The following is a 13,319-nucleotide window of genomic DNA, read 5'->3' as shown; positions in this document are numbered from 1 at the left end:
AGAATTGATGCTTTTGAACTGTGGTGTTGGAGAAGACTCTTGAGAGTCCCTTGGACTGCAAGGAGATCCAACTAGTCCATTCTGAAAGAGATCAGCCCTGGGATTTCTTAGGAAGGAACGATGCTAAAGCTGAAACTCCAGTACTTTGGCCACCTGATGCGAACAGTTGACTCATTGGAAAAGACTCTGATGCTGGGAGGGATTGGGGGTAGGAGGAGAAGAGGACGACAGAGGATGAGATGGCTGGATGACATCACTGACTCGCTGGACTTGAGCCTGGGTGAACTCCGGGAGTTGGTGATGGACAGGGAGGCCTGGCGTGCTGCAATTCATGGCGTCGCAGAGAGTCGGACACGACTGGGCGACTGAACTGAACCGAACTGAAAAACACCAAAGCTTCATTCTGGTCTCTTAAGGACTATAAAGTCTTTTATACTAAATTTCATTCTGCTCAACAAAATGAATTATATGCTCTTATTTAAGTGATTTGCCTACATCCTTACCCCATTAATATAATCACTGACTCTATATATTCTGTTTTTGTGTTAAAAAATATAGAAACCTCCACCAGAAACTCCAATCAACCTATTATTCAACAATTCTTTTTGGAACTACAATCTGTTGTTAGAAACCACAATTCTCCCATTTATATTACACATATTCGAACACATTCTTGTCTTCTGGGCCGCATGACTCCTGATAATGAACAAGCTGATAAACTGGTTTCCTTTGCTACTCCAGAGGAACAGCATGCTCTGTTGCATAACAATGCTGGCTCCCTACACCAGCTATGGAAAATCCCCTACTGCCAGGCTAAAGAAATTATTAGTAATTGTTCTACTTGTAGACTCCTACATCTTCGACCCATCGCACAAGGTAACTCATTGCCCTGAACTTCCTCCATTTTCCTTCCTACACGTCTGTATAGACACAAATTCCTCTTTTATCTGGGCCACACCTCTTTGCGGTGAAGCTACACAACATGTTATTGGAGAAGGAAATGGCAACCCACTCCAGTATTCTTGCCTGGAGAATCCCCTGGACGGAGGAGCCTGGTAGGTTACAGTCCACTGGGTCGCAGAGTTGAACATGACTGAGTGACTTCAATATTTCTAGAACACTTTAAAGAATTTTTACAATCTTTTTCTATTAAACATATTACAGGTATTCTTTATAGTCCACAGACACAAGACTTAGTCAAATGAACACATCACACACTAAAGTTGCAAATAAAAAAATTTTTTAAAAAGGGGGTATACACAGGTACACTACTGTCTTCCTTATCTAAAGCAGACTTCACTAGATTCCAACATAAGATACTTTCTAAACCTATAACTATTGTTAATACAATTTTCTTTGTTAAAAAAAATAATTTTTTTTTTAACATCTTTGGAAGATTCAACCCAAGGGGGCCCCTGGCATTCAAAATGGAGATGAAACAAGAACACCAGGAAGAAGAAATTCCAATATGGGCTATGTCTGCTCTAAAGATCTCCAGAAAGCAATGCCCTCGGTGGCATCACCCCTACGATCTCCCCTGGGGACAAATAAAAACCTTTACTAATCGAGCTGAAAATATGGTCTCTCAACAGGGATTGCCTCGGAGTCCTGAATGCATTCTCCTGGCAATGCTCAATCTTTTGGCCTGTACCTCCCCCCACCCCCGCCCCCTGCTCGAGCTCAACTAATACCCAAACCCCCTCCATTACAGGTGGTCAAATGGACAGAGAGAGGACCAATCCTTTCAACTAATGACTCTATACATAGGCCCCCTCCCTAGAACGTGAAGGAGCCATCACAACCTGGGAGGAAGGAAAACCAATCAACATTTCTTTAGGCTATGAAGTCCTTCCCTTGTGCGTGGGCCCAGCGGTGGTATGCATAAACATCAGCCAACAAACTTGGGTTTTCTTCCTGCCTCCAAAAGAAGACCTTCGGAAGTTGCTTGGGTTATTTACTGTGAACCATGTTTACACTACTGAAACTTTAGGGAAAGAGTTAGGGAAAGAACAAAAAACATTATGTAAAAGGTTACTAATGGAACATTACCATGACAAAGGAGTTCTTAGCTGGCTTGACTGTGGAATGACACCCCCTCCTCCCCTTCCAATCGTCTTCGATAAACAAATTGGGCCTGAACAATGCGACATTTGGAAACTTGCTGCGAACCGAAGAATTTGGAACTTGGACCAGACATTTCACAGAGACCTGTTGTGGTCATAGTAACGATTTCTTTCGCTATAATCAGTCATATTTTATACAGGCCTCTGTTCCACTCCCTTTTGTTATAGCCATAGGAAATTAACAATTTAATAAGACTTTGCATTCTGTAACTTGTATTAATTGGAAACTATATACTTGTCTTAACTCCTCTATTTCTTTAACCTACTCAATTTTGTGTTACTCCTGTTCAATTCAATCATAGTGCCTACAACTGGGAACAAATCAAATATCATTTACAAAATATACATGATAATGCCTCTCTGAATGTACATTTACTGCAAAAGGAAATCTTTAAAACTTTTTATAAAAATCTGCCCTCTTCCCATAATTTGGTAACTTTAGCTGAAAAATTATCTGGGCTAGACCCAAGATAATGGTTTCACAGTATTACCCACAGTATTGGGTCTGGAACTGTAACTTTGGTGATTGTCTTGATAATTATATTTGTTGTTTACCGTCACCTTTCTATAAGGTTGGTTAATACTAATCAAACTCATTTGGTCAGGACCTTTTTTTTTTTTTACAAATATAATAAAATAGGGGGAATTGTCAGGAAGCATTTAACAGGAGGCTTCCTGTGTGCTGTTTTGGATCTGTCAGGAATTCTCTGTTCCTTATTAATTCCTGAATATTAAGGAATTAGGAGAGGCAAGCCTCTCCTGCGGGCTGAGGAATCCAGGCATTTCCTATGTTAGTTTTTCTATATGGTGATAAGTACCCTCTTCCTTTTTATGAACCATATGGTAAAAGTGATTATTTATAACTCTCTCTCTCTTTAATATGGATCGTCTATGTTTTGTAAGTCTGGAATTTTAATCTTTATCTTTACTGAGAATAACTACAGTATATAGGTCCACACTATGTTGATTAAAACACCTTTGCTCCATCACAGCTTTGGTCACCGTGTCTTGCTTTCTCTCTCTCTCTCTCTCTCTCTCTCTCTCTCAGGCTATTCCTTTGGAGTGCAGAAGTCCTCTGTGTTTACTTTCCTGCCTGGGTTTCTTTTTTTTTTTTTTTTACTTTTACAATACTGTATTGGTTTTGCCATACATTGACATGAATCCGCCACGGGTGTACATGAGTTCCCAATCCTGAACCTCCCTCCCACCACCCTCCCCATATCATCTCTCTGGGTCATCCCAGTGCACCAGTCCCAAGCATCCTGTATCCTGTATTGAACCTGGACTGGCGACTCGCTTCTTATATGATAGTATACATGTTTCAATGCCATTCTCCCAAATCATCCCACCCTCTCCCTCTCCCTCAGAGTCCAAAAGTCTGTTCTATACATCTGTGTCTCTTTTGCTGTCTCGCATACAGGGTTATCATTACCATCTTTCTAAATTCCATATATATGTGTTAGTATACTGTATTGGTGTTTTCTTTCTGGCTTACTTCACTCTCTATAATCGGCTCCAGTTTCATCCACCTCATTAGAACTGATTCAAATGTATTCTTTTTAACGGCTGAGTGATACTCCATTGTGTATATGTACCACAGCTTTCTTATCCATTTGTCTGCTGATGGACACCTGCCTGGGCTTCTAAGACCCTCTCGAGAAGGCACTCTGCACCTTCACCTGATCGAGAGAGTGCCTGAGGCCTTCGTGAACAGAGCAAGCCCCGTGCAGGGGCTTTATTGGCTTTCTGTGTAAACCAAGGAATATCAGTCTCTTTCTCTTTTACTTTCTTATCGGTCTCCAGACCACCAGAGTGGTCCATTAAAGGACCTATTGTTGGGGCCCATTAAAGGTCCATTAAAGGACCCCAACAATAGGATAGAGAAAAAAAATCTCAGGGTACAGCTCTGTAGAGTTACTTCAAGATTTGGCTCTACTTCACCTGCTTTGTTTATTTTTCAGAACCCTCACACAATCAGTTTTGTATTTTGTCCAAAGATTTCAATTGTAATTAGTTGAAGAAATAGGCTAGAGTGGATCTTCACCATCATGCTGATACCTTCGTATCTCTTATTGTGTGGAATGTTTTTATATCAGAAAAGATAGTTGGTTACTATGTGAAACATGCATGTGACAACAGAGCTGTTGTTGAATGTTTTAATCTGGATGAAAGCTGAAGGTGGTGATGGGATAAAAAACCAAAGTGGATTAAGACTAAGCATTGACAGGACAATAGGAATGATTGGTTATGAAGGATAGGAGAGGGAAGAGACCCCAGATGAAGCCCTGGTTCTGATTCAGTTTGATAGACATTGGCAGTTCCCGTCATTAAAATGGAGAGAAGAGAAAGAATGTAGGGAATGGGTACAACAGGGAAATTTCATCATGAACATGTTAAGTTTGGGGTGTCCATGGGCTATCATGAGGTTTAGTAAGAAGTTAATAGAATTACTAGCATAAAACAGGTATTTGTTGCTGTTCAGTTGAGTCCGACTCTTTGCAGTCCCATGGACTGAAGCACACCAGGTTTCCCTGTCCTTCACCATCTCCCAGAGTTTGCTCAAACTCATGTCCATTGAGTCAGTGATGTCATCCAACCATCTAGTCCTCAGTTATCCCTTTCTCCTCCTGCCTTCAATCTTTCTCAGCATCAGGGTCTTCTCCAATGAATCAGCTCTTCATGTCAGGTGGCCAAAGTACTGAAGCTTCAGCTTCAACATCAGTCCTTCCAATGAATATTCAGGACTGACTTCCTGAATATTCATTGATATTCTGATCAAGAATCCTGAATATCAGAATATCAGAAAATCAGGAAATCTGATTTCCTGATCAAACCAGGATGGACTGGTTTGATCTCCTTGCAGCCCAAGGGACTCTCAAGAGTCTTCTCCAACACCATATTTCAAAAGCATCAACTCTTCAGTGTTCAGCCTTCTTTATAGTCCAGCTCTCACATTCATACATGACTGCTGGAAAAACCACGGCTTTGACTACACTGGCCTCTGTCAGCAAAGTAATGTCTCTGTTTTTTAATACACTGTCCAGGTTTGTCATAGCTTTTCTTCCAAGGAGCAAGTGTCTTTTAATTTCAAGGCTCCATTGGCAGTGATTCTGGAGCCACCCCACCCCCCCCGCAAAAAAAAAAAAAAAAAGAAGTCTATCACTGTTTCAAACCACTGTTTCCCCATCTATATGCCATGAAGTCATGGGACCGGGTGCCATGATCTTCATTTTTTAAATGTTGAATTTTAAACCAGTTTTTTCACTCTCTTCTTCACTTTCATCAAGAGTCTCTTCAGTTCCTCTTCACTTTCTACCATAAGGGTGATATCATCTGCATATCTGAGGTTATTGATATCAGCAATCTTGATTCCAGCTTGTGCTTCATTCAGCCTGGCATTTTGCATCTATATTCTGCATAAAAGTTAATTAAGCAAGGTGACATTATACAGCCTTGACATACTCCTTTCCCAGTTTTGAACCAGTCCGATGTTCCATGCCTGATTCTAACTGTTGCTTCTTGACCTGCATACAGGTTTCTCAGGAGACAGGTAAGGTGGTCTGATAATCCCATCCCTTGAAGAATTTCCCACAGTTTGTTGTGATCCACATAGTCAAAGGTTTTAGTGTAATCAATGAAGCAGAAGTTCTTCTGGAATTCTGTGTTTTCTATGATCCAACAGATGTTGACAATTTGATCTCTGGTTCCTCTGCCTTTTCTACATCTAGCTTGTACATCTGGAAGTTGATATGTGATGAACAGATTAAGTTAAAATTTAACCTTAGCAGAAAGGTGTTATGGGATTATCTTGGATTCTAAAGATAGGCCATTATTGTTATGTTTCCTTTTTCCTCTACTTCATCTAGCGATGAAATACTTGATTAACTACTGGAGGTATTGACATTTCACTTCCCACCAGCACTAAAAAAGTATCATTGTTTAGTATTTAAACATTACAAATGCAATCTGCAGACAACTGAAAGCAGAGGTATCTTTGTTCCACTCTGGTAGCTTCTTGTTTTCAATGTTGAGACTTAGGAGATTTCATGAATGACATGGTATAGAAGTAATATGTACATATAGCTGTGTACTCAATACTAAGATGATGCCTTTGATTGATTCAAATGTTTCATTTACAATCACCTGATAAAAGGATCTAGTAATTACAGCTGCATCTGCACATCATAGAAAGTAAGGTAACATCTAATAACTGTCAGTAATAGACAAAAACCAAATGGTAAGTGGAGGAGGAAGAAAGAAAGAAGTAATATTTATTGAGTATTCTGAACTGGCAACCCATTCATATCTGTTGTTTTACTCAAGTTTCATGTAATCCCTTGAAATGGATATTATTAGATCTTATTTGAAAGTCAAGCAATTGAGCCTAAGAAAATGGAACAACTTGCCCAAGATCACGTAGCTGTGTAGCTTATGCTACAGGATCTTCAAAGGAGACATTTAAAAATATTTGAAGGTATCTTTGTCCTGTCTGTTAGCCTGAAAATATCTGTATAAACGATTTGGAAATTCTCAACTCATCTAGCATTTCATCTGTGCTTTTATAAAAACCTAAGGACAAGTTAGGACCTGTAGATTACAAAGTATTGAAGCAATGCCTCTGACCACTGTTTATGATTAGTCAGCCTCCTTCCTCTTTTGGCTAAAGCAAAAGTTTTCTCACATTCAGTTTTAGCCAAATATTTCAAGGACTATTTTGTTTTGTTTGTTTTAGATTTTGCTCCTTCTAGAACCATCAAGCCAGACAACAACATTTAAAGCCTAAAATCAAGGCCCAATATTCTCTGCTGCCTTGATATCTAGGGAAACTGAAAAATGAAGTTGCTCAGTTATGTCCGACTCTTTGCGACCACACGGACTGTAGCCTACCAGGGTCCTCCATCCATAGGATTTTCCAGGCAAGAGTCTTGGAGTGGGTAGCTTTCCCTTTCCAGGGGATTTTCCCAACTCAGGGATGGAACCTGGGTTTCCTGCATTGCAGGCAGACGCTTTACTGTCTGAGCCACCAGGGAAGCACCAGGGAAACTGAGGGCCTTAAATGACCTAATTGCAGGTTTTTCTCCCCACGGTGCTCTCATGGATGAATCCCCTTGGCCAACAACCCTCTCTCTAAGAGGACCAGACAGAGTTGCTGCCCATCTCTGACTAGCAGATTTTTTTTTCCTGCCCATCTGTGGCATTATCCAAACAAGCCAATCACATCCTCCTATGGGCACCATGGGTCACCCCATCCTCTTGATGCTACAAAGACTGACTCCCACAGACCTACTTTTTCACTCTGTCCCTGAATGCAACTTCCATGTGCCTTGTGGGGCAGGCACCATCTTTCTCCCCCAAGCTGAGAGTGCACGTGATTTATAAATTGCTGTTAGTCTCATCTGTTCAGTGCCTGGTGACTTTTGTTGGCCATTCTAAAAAGCCTAGAGTAGAAATCCCTCCCTCATGAAATGAGATGACTAGGAGATATCTGAAACAACAATGGCATTAAATAAAGTAATGAGTTTTACTTGTTATTCCATTGACTTAGATCCAGAGTTTTGGAGAAGTCCTGAATGTGCTGACACCAAAAGTGGTCTCATTTCATTGATATCCTGAATAAGAAATGAGAGGAAGAGGAATATAAAACTTCAAGAAACCTTACCTTGTTTTATTGTATCTGTATTATGACTGGAAAAGGAGAAATATAAGCCTGGAATCTGGAGTGTTACTTTGCAGCATAATATAACACAGCAGCTAATGGTGCAGACTCAGGAGCCGGATTCATTGGGTTCAAGTCCTGGCTCCGATATATACAGTCTCTGAGACACTGGCTAGTTAATTAACCTTTAGAGACTTATTTTCCTCATCTGTATAGTAAGAAAATAATTACACCTATTGGTACTTTACCAATTGGGCTTTACATCTATTGGGCTTCCTTGGTAGCTCAGCTGGTAAAGAATCTACCTGCATTGCAGGAGACCTGGTTTCCTTTCCTGGGTTGGTAAGATCCCCTGGAGAAGGGAAAGACTACCCACTCCAGTATTCTGACCTGGAGAATTCCATGGACTATACAGTCCATGGGGTTGCAAAGAGTCAGACACGATAGAGTGACTTTCACTTTCACTTTCTTTCATTGCTACTTTACAACTGTCAATGTTGTGAAAGATCACATGTTTTTAAGTAAATTAAGGACTTACTCCAGTTCCTGTTTCGTAGTAGGTATTCTTTCTTTAGTAATGTTCATGTCACATTTGTAATAATATTAGAATTAAAATCATTGAATGCTCATGTTGAACCATATGAAATGAACATTTTTTAGATGAAAATCAGGTAAAATACAAGTAATCCCTTACAGCGAATTTCATTTTCTTATTTTTATTGAAGTATAGTTGATTTACAGTGTTGTACTGATTTCTGCTATGCAGCAAAGTGATTCAGTTATACATTTGTATACGCCTTTAATGTTTTTCATTATTGTTTATAACAAGATATTGAATCTAGTTCCCTGTGCAGTAGGACCTTGCTGTTTATCCATTCTGCATATAACAGCTTCCATCTGCTAACCTCAGCCTCCCACCTCATCCTTCTCCCAGTTTCTCCCCATTCATTCATTTTCATGCTCTTATGCTCACAACTGAGAAAAGAAATCCTAAAACCCCAGGGTATTACTGGTTTTTGACTCTAGAGAAATACAGTATAAATATATAATGTTGCCTCCTATTCACTGATATTCCACCCTACGTGATTACATCAATATTTAGCCATACCCATTGGCAAAGAGGCAAAAATTACATATTACTTAGAAAGGTAGATCATTAATGAATAAGGGAATCCTTTCTATTTTCATAAGAATGAAGTTTCATGGCTACCTTAATTGTATTGTTATAATCTTTGTTCATCACATACCTCTCCAGGATTTTTAAAAACTGAATGAAAACCTGTATTCTTAGTTTTATTATCACTTATATAACATTGAAATTATTTACCTAGTACTTTTACATTTTTATTAATCCAGTATATCTGTATCCAATGGGCATTTTCTGAGCTATTGGCCATAGCAGATTCTTCACTTAAAGACACTGATGTAGGAAAGTCTTCGTGACTTATGCTTCCCTTGTGGTTCAGCTGGTAAAAAATCCACCTGTAATGTGGGAGACCTGAGTTTGATTCTTGGGTTGGGAAGATCCCCTGGAGAAGGAAGAAGCTACCCACTCCAGTATTCTGGCCTGGAGAATCCCATGGACTGTATAGTCCATGGGGTCGCAAAAAGTCAGACACAACTGAGTGACCTTCACTGTCACTTTATGTCTCCAGTTAAACAAAAAATAAATGCAATTATATGCACCAATCCTAAATTATCCTGACTCAAACTAGGCATGGAGAATGTGGACTGGAGGAATTAAGTAGTAGTAGATTCAACTCAAATACAATTCATCTAAATAATTTGTTAAAAGAGGCTGAATGTTTTTAAAGTGGCAAAACAATTCAAACAATCTCAAGAAGGAACAGAATTTCATTGGCTCACTAAAAGATGTCCAGGAGAACAGTCAGCTAAATGTTCAATCAGACCCATGGGCCCCAGGAATATTGTCAGTGAACTTTCTTTGCATCTCCTTCTAAACTCTCATTTCATTGAAATGAAGGTTTCTTTCACTGTGTGAGTAAGATAACCACTGGCCATCTCTGGCTTACCTCTTTTTAGCTGTAAAATGTAGAGATAAAGAGATATTGCCTCTTCCAATAAGCATGAGGCAATCAAGGGAAGATTCTACTTGAAGTCTCTTTAAGGAGATGGGAGTTTAATTATTGGCTCAGTCTGTGTCACAAACCAACCCTGTGTCAGAAAAAGTGGTCAGAGTTCGTGGGATATGGTAATTGAGGGCCAACCAGGACCAGAGAGAAGTGATACTAAAGATGGGATATTGACAAAATAGAAATAATGTGTCCACCAATTGTCTTCTGAAAGAAAAAAAAAATCCATTATGGAGAAATTATAGTGATCTTCCAGAAGGCATTTGTCAAACTGACTTGACAATACTACACATAGCACATCCTTTAAAATCGTTGGCTAGAACCTGTGCCTCATTCTCTGGAGCTGAATCTGTTGTTCACAAATCTGTATGTAGGGGTAGTACAATCAAAGCTATAAACATACTCCACTAGAGCTTCTGATTTTTTTAATAGAAATCCCATACTTATCTCCACACAAAAAGCCATTAGCTCTCTGGTTTCTCTGCCTTTTCTAAATCATAGATCAAAGTTTTCCAGTAGTCATGTACGGTTGTAAGAGTTGGATCATAAAGAAAGCAAAGCAGTTGCTTTCAAACTGTGGTACTGGAGAAGACCCTTGAGAGACACTTAGACTGCAAGAGGACCAAACCAGTCAATCCTAAAGGAAATCAACCCTGAATAGTCATCGGAAGAACTGATGCTGAAGCTTAAACTCCAATACTTTGGCCACATGATGTGAACAGCTGACTCATTGGAAAAGACCCTGATGCTGGGAAAGATGGAAGGCAGAAGGACAAGAGGGTGACAGAGGATAAGATGGTTGGATGGCATCACCAGTGCAATGGACATGAACTTGGGCAAACTCCAGGAGATGGTGAGGGCCAGGGAGGCCTGGCGTGCTGTAGCCCATGGGATCTAGAAGAGTCAAACATGACTTGGTGACTGAACAGCAACAGCAAAAAGTTGTTTGTTGTTACAGAACCATTTCAAGGAAAGAATCTTACTCCTTAGGGCGGCTCAGAGCAGGGGTCTCCAACTCCTGGGCCACAGATCAGTATTGGTCCCTGACCTTTTAGGAAGTGTGCTGCACAACAGGAGGTGAGCAGTAGGTGAGCAAGTGAAGATTCATCTCTATTTATACCTGTACCCCACCCTTAACCCCTATCCCCAGTTCATCTTCTGTGAAACCAGTCCCTGTTTCCCAAAAGGTTGGGAACTGCTGGTGGAGAGCATTTCCAATCCTTTTCTAAATTCTGCTGCCATAATCCTGAATCAATTATAGGGTGTGCAATGTGATTCATTTTGACATGTATAGACATTTATTTTTGGTGAAAGAAAGAGGAAAGAATTTTTATTCACCTTCCTATCTTTGTGAGCTAGTTATCCAACCACAAGGATGTTCTGAAGCCTATGGTTAACAGAACCTCCCTAATAAAACCTGAGCAGCTGAGGTGATTTGGGTTGCATCTCAAGACTGGCTCTGATCTTCTACACTCATACTTATCAGAAAATGCACAAACCAACAAGAGAGAACTCTAGACATTACTCCATTGATTCTCACACCATTGTCATCATTTTTCTATCAAAGCCAAAGCCCTGAATCTGGTTGATCTGAGCCCCTGCTGTTATAACTGAAGAGGATAAACTTATGATAATAAAAGTTATACCAGTATGATATCACCATATTAATTAATTCATTCTAGAGATGGTCCCTTCCCAGTAAAATGCTTCAATGTAAAATTATTAGAAAAGCTATACTTCTGGTGTCACTTCACTTAGCTATGTGAAGGAAGAGGAAACAGAAAATGGTATAGTAGAAGACCCCTAAAGAGATACAATTAGGAGAAAACAAATAACGTGGGATGTGAGAAGGATAGAATGTGAGAAGCAAGTGATAGGACATGACCCTAAAGTCTAGCATTAACCAACCTTAGACTTACAAACTCATTTTACAGTAGTATAATCTCCCAAACTCTTAGGGAAATTTTTTTCAATCTTTTTGTCAATTTCCATGGCATATGATAACATTTCCGAGTAAAATAAATGCTTCACTTTGGATAAGAATATTTGAAACAATCTTTAATGACATTCGTAAGTCCAGTAACTACAGAATATGTTCATTATCTTAGACCAAGTCCTTTGAAAGAATCACCGAGATTTTATGCAGGAAGTTTATTGACAAGTGCCTTGCAAGATCAACTCCTGTGGAGGAGGGAAGGAAGGACTGTGGCAGAGGAAGTAATGCAATTTAGAGGGTATCAACCCAATCCCAGAATGCCCTGGAGAGTGTTGGAGATGGATCATCATTTCAAAAGTGCCTGCCTTGAAGCAAGAAGTCTGAACCTTTGGCCTCTATATTACCAGCCACTGGGTCTGTGCCAACACTCGAGGGAAATGTACAGATTTGAGCTCAATAGTTCTCCTCAGCTGAGGGCAATTCCTGAAGATGGAGTCAAAAGAGTAATATTTCCAGCAACTGTGTATGAGTGCCTCAGTTCTGAAGGATGAATGCAAGCATGGCTTCTTTTATTACCCTTCTCTTTACTGTACTTTGAAAATCATTGCACTTTTTTTTTTTAACAAATTGAAGGTTTGTGGCAACCTGCATGGAGCAAGGCTATGGGTGCCATTTTTCCAACAGCATTTACTGATTTTGTGTCTCTGTGTCACAGGTTGATAATTCTCACAGAATTTCAAATGTTTTCATCATTATATCCATTATTATAATCATTATTATATTCAATATGATGATGCTGAGAAAGATTGAGAGCAGGAGAAGAAGGGGACGAACAGAGGATGAGATGGTTGGATGGTATCACTGACTCAATGGACATGAATTTGAGCAAGCTGCAGGAGATAGTAAAGGACAGGGAAGCCTGGCATGCTTCAGTCCATGGGCTTGCAAAAAGTCGGACATGACTTATTGACTGAACAATGAACAACAATGATGGTCAGTGATCTTTGATGTTATGACTACAATTCTTTTGTGGTGCCGCGAACTGCACTCATATAAGACAGTGAACTTAATACATAAATTATGTGTGAGTTCCAACTACTCTACCAACTAGCTGTTCCCCAGTCTCTCTCCCCCTCCTCAGGCCTCCGTACACCCTGAGACGCAATAATATTGAAATTAGGCCAATTACTAATCCTGCAATGGCCTCTAAGTTTTCAAGTGAAATGTACACACCTCTCTCACCTTACATAAAAGCTGGAAATAATTAAGCCTAGTGAAGTAGGCACGCTGAACTGAAATAGTATGAAAGTTAAAGAGTTAGTCAAGTTGTGAAGGCAAAGGAAAAGTTTCTTGAAACTGCTCCTATGAACACACAAATGGTTAAAAAAAAAAAAAGCAAAAAACAAATCACTTTATTACTGATTGGGGAAAAGTTTGAGTGTTCTGGGTAGAAGATTGGAAGTCCATTAAGTCAAAGCTTAATCAAGAGCAAGGCCCTAACTCTCTTCAAT

Source organism: Capricornis sumatraensis, chromosome 19, assembly GCF_032405125.1.
Source record: "Capricornis sumatraensis isolate serow.1 chromosome 19, serow.2, whole genome shotgun sequence".
In the NCBI taxonomy this organism is placed as follows: domain Eukaryota; kingdom Metazoa; phylum Chordata; class Mammalia; order Artiodactyla; family Bovidae; genus Capricornis; species Capricornis sumatraensis.
Note: the sequence above shows the minus strand (reverse complement) of the source record.